This window comes from Otolemur garnettii, unplaced genomic scaffold, assembly GCF_000181295.1.
Source record: "Otolemur garnettii isolate 467f Iridium unplaced genomic scaffold, OtoGar3 scaffold00231, whole genome shotgun sequence".
Taxonomy (NCBI): Eukaryota; Metazoa; Chordata; class Mammalia; order Primates; family Galagidae; genus Otolemur; species Otolemur garnettii.
This window is the reverse complement of record NW_003852626.1, coordinates 1521520-1526126: the sequence shown is the minus strand read 5'-3', so window position 1 is coordinate 1526126 and position 4607 is coordinate 1521520. Positions and strand designations below refer to the sequence as shown.

Here is a 4607-nt window from a genome sequence, read left to right as displayed (position 1 = left end):
CACCCTTGAGTAAGCAATTTTTTTTAGGTATCACATGCAAAGGACAATCTATAAAGAATAAATGAATTGTAGTGCATCAAAATAGAATAATAAAAGAAAAAACCAAAATAGGCAATGCTGGGTATGGTGCTGTTTGTAATTCCAGCTACTCAGGAAGCTGAAACAGGAGGATTATATGATCTAGGAGTTTAGCCTGGGCAACATAGTGAGAGCCCGTCTCTAAAAATAAAAATGGAAATAACATTTTCTGGGCATGGTGGTGTGTATCTACCTATAGTCCCCACTACTCAGGAGTCTTGTCAGGAGGATTGCTTGAGCCTAGGATTTGAAGTCTTCAGTAAACTAAGGTCATGCTATGCACTCCAGCCTGGTAAAAAAGTGAGAAACAAAAAAAAAGAGGGAAAAATATATTTTGGCAATTTGCCATAAAAATACATAAATGCATAATAAACATATGAACTTAACACAACTACTCATGAGGGAAATATAAATTAAAACCCATATGTGGTGTCACCATACATCTATTAGAATGAGCATTATTTTTAAATGGATGTTTATTTTTCCACCAACTTTATTTCCATCTTGTTTAAGGACTTGTAGGAAAACAGCTTAAGACCACTCAGTGGTTATTCCTACCCATTCAGTGGCCTGAGCAGTGGGAGCTGCAGACCAGTCTTCCATGGCAGGCTGGGCACTCCAGTCTCCATTGGAGAACTGCTGCATAGGCACAGGAGGCACTTGCACACCTTCTGACTAGTCTGCAACCTCAGATTGAGTAGCAGTAAACTCAGGAGCTGGACCAGTCTATTCCCCATGAAATTCCTCCTTGGTCACAGCTCTCTCAGCAGCAGCCCGCTCTTCCTTTTCAATCTCTTCAGGATCTCTGTAGAAGTAGAGATCTGGTATTTCTTCCCATAGGTGTTCACAGGAGGCTGTTCATGGGAGAGGGTGCCACACCTGCGGAGAACATCCGGGGCCAGCATCCACCATATCAGACCTACTGAGTGGGCTCTCGTGTTGTTGCGTGGGATGGTGATGTCCACATAATGTGGAGAGAATCTGTGTGAGACAGAACAATGGTAGGCAGGTTAACATAAGACGCCTCCGTGAGAGGCTGGTGGTCAGCCCTGAGATCAGTAACCACTAGAAGATGCAGCTCCCAGAAGGCTGCCTGGATCTGGTTAGTGCTAGTTAGCGAAGGTTCTGGGAGTGAAGCGGCCAGCAATAGGAGCAGCTCCAGTGACAGCAGCAAACTTCAGCACAGCTCGCTGGCCAGTATTCCTAGAGGATATGACACTGACATCAGTGGGGCAACAATGTTTGTTTCGATGGCAACAACGGCCCGAGCTGCCAATAGAAGTTTTTCCCAGGTCCTCTTCAGATTTATGATATGGATGCCATCACTGTTCCTTTTGTAGATGTCCTGTTCCATTTGGAAGTCAAGATTGGTGCCACCTAAGTGGGTTCCTGCTGCAACAAATTCGAAGAAATCCTCCTCCTTCATTTGCAATTCATTAAGGGCCCCAGACATTGTGGAAGTTTCCCTTTAAGTTATAGTGGGAATCCAGAACAATGCCATATGGACCCTCCATGAGTAGTGCAGAAAGGGGAAAATGGACAGTTTTTAAATGACCATACCCAGTCTGGACAAAAATGTTGAGTAAAATACATTGCTGGTGGGAATGCAAAACAGCCACTTTCAAGAATCAGATGGCAATTTTTTACAAGGGTAAGCACACCTTCGCCATACAACCCAGCAATCAAATTCCTGGACATTTACCCGAGAGGAAGTAAAACTTGTATTCATATACATATTTCCATGCCAATATTTATACCAGGTTTATTAATAATCTCCCCAAAGACGAAATAACCCTGTAGCCTCTAAATAGTGAATAAACTGTGGTCGGACTATATGTATGCACATAATATGTTACTAGTCAACAATATAAATTAACAAACTTATGCCACAACATGAATAAAGCTTTACAACATTTTGTTAAAGACAAAACTTTAGACTCTAAAGACCACATATTATGTGATTCCATTAAGATAACATACTGGAAAAGGCAAAACTGTAGAGAAAGAAAAGAGATCAATGGCTGGCAGGGGTTGAGTGAGGGAAGGAGGGGTTGTGGTTGTACAACTGTGACCATTCATCAAAACTCACAGAACTGTACACTGAAAACATTCAATTGCATTTATGTAAATTGCACCTCAATAAAAAAAGAAAGTAACAAAAAATTTTATACTCTGTGGTTATCTCATTATTGACAGTAATAAACTACAGAATCTGTTTCTTCCTAGGAATCGGGTGAATAGAGTCCATAAAATCTTTTTTCTTTTTTTTTGAGACAGAGCCCTCGGTAGAGTGCTATGGCATCACCACTCACAGCAACCTCCAACTCCTGGGCTCAAGCAATTCTCCTGCCTCAGCCTCCCAAGTAGCTGGGAGTACAGGTGCCCGCCACAACGCCTGGCTATTTTTTGGTTGCTACTGTCAGTCATTGTTGTTTGGCAGGTCCGGGCTGGATTCAAACCTGCCAGCTCAGGTGTATGTGGCTGGCACTTTAGCCGCTTGAGCCACAGGCACCAAGCCGAGTCTTTAAGAATGGGGTATGGTTTTGCCAGAACAACAGGAAGTTAACCAGAAGTTGAAATTCCTACGTAGCCTTGTGTAGGGCCAAAGCCAGTAACGTATTCTTTAGGAATTCAACTCCTTTTCTTGGAGTTGGTAATTCTAGCAATTCACATGATGCATGTCCAATCAAGTGTCTGTTTTCAGCAACAATCTGACTTGGGGGCAACACTCAATCAAGCCTGTCTCTCCAAAGTTCAGCTTTCTGGAAAGGTTATTTTGTCCTAATTCTATGTCTTCTCCAGGCCTACATTCAGACTCGTCTCTGAGCTCTGCAGCTGGGCAGCGCAGCTTCTCTTCTGCCAGGTCTTATCTGACTTCTTTTGCCTATCTGGCTTACAGTATCATGTCTGATTCTGGCTGTGCACGTGGGAGGAACCCATTATGACACACAGAGGTAGGGAGGTGGAGGTCTCAAATGCCTTGCTGGGTTTACGCCTCACCTGTACCCAACAGAACCACAGTTGAACTCTCAATGCTATATATTTCTCTCCTCTCCAATACTAGCCACATAGCCCCCTCTGCCATCTTTCACTATCTACATTTTCCCAATTTTTATAAGAGGAGTTCAGATTTCCCATTTGCCAGTTGGGATACCATAACCTTAAACCAAGATTTTAAAACATTCTTAGAGAAAGAAAACAAAAGAAAGCAAACAAACTAATCTTTTCCCAAGACTTGTGGCCTTGGAAAAATACCATTTAGTATCAACGGTCTGATTGACAATATCACCAACTCTAATATCAGTTGCCTCCCACTCCAGCAAGGTCATCATCTCCCACAAATAAAACCATATGTAAATAAAAATAAAGTATTTGATTTTCTAAAGTTACAAAATAAGGAAGTATTTTAATCATTTAGGTCTTTGGTCCCCAACCCCTGGGCTGCAGAGCAGTATCAGTCCATGGCCTGTTAGGAACTGGGCTGCACAGCAAAACATCAGTAGAGCTTCATCTGTCACTGTCTCCAGTCACTCCCAGATGGGACCATCTTATAGGAAAACAAGCTCAGGGCTCCCACTGATTCTACATTATGGTGACTTGTATAATCATTTACTATATATTACAGTGCAATAATAATAGAAATAAAGTGTACAATAAACAGGCACTTGGGCACCAGCCACATACACTGGAGCTGGCGGGTTCGAATCCAGCCTGAGCCTGCCAAACAACAACGACAACTACAACCAAAAAATAGCACGCATTTTGGTAGGTGCCTTATACTCCCAGCTACTTGGGAGGCTGACTCAAGAGAATCACTTAAGCCCAAGAGTTTGAGGGTGTTGTGAGCTATGATGCCATGGCACTCTACCCAGGGTAACATAATGAGACTCTGTCTCAAAAAAAAAAAAAAAATGCCCTCCCTTTCCCTGGTCTGTGGAAAAACTGTCTTCCATGAAACCAATCCCTGGTACTAAACAGGTCGTGGACCACCACTTTAGGTAAGTCATCTCAAGGCTGTTTTGGTTCCTTACCATTGGGAAGCACAGATCATCCTGGAAATGCTGAAACTTAAATATTAATTGCTAATACCCATCTAGTGTCCAAATAGCTTTAGATTTACCTAATCAAAACAACTGGATGTGCTCATTTAATATTTTAAACAAAATTTTAAATAGAAATTATTTTTGTATCCTTAACCAATGGAAATTTTAGATCACATTTACAAATGTGATCTGACAATTAAGTTCATGAACTCATACTAAAAAAAGTGCTGCATACCTCATTACTGAATATCATCCTGGTCACCATCAAATTACTTCTCTCGGGATTCTGTGCACCAACACCAGTGCATAGTCTACCTTTCAAAGCAATTTTGGGTCTCTTTTTCTGGAATTCCTATCAGAGCTGTCATCATATAAGGTCTGACAAGTTCACAAACTTGCCACTGTGCACTTACATTGACAGCACTGTACAAAGAACTCTGTAAGGTTTCATAATCTTGGGATAACAGCTTATAGCTGTGTTAGTGT

The 4607-nt window shown here is 41.8% G+C and overlaps 1 pseudogene; it reads right to left on the bottom strand.

The window, feature by feature from the left end:
- Nucleotides 1-609: 609 nt before the first annotated feature.
- On the bottom strand, nucleotides 610-1531 carry LOC100965907 (annotated as a pseudogene).
- Nucleotides 1532-4607: the final 3076 nt, after the last annotated feature.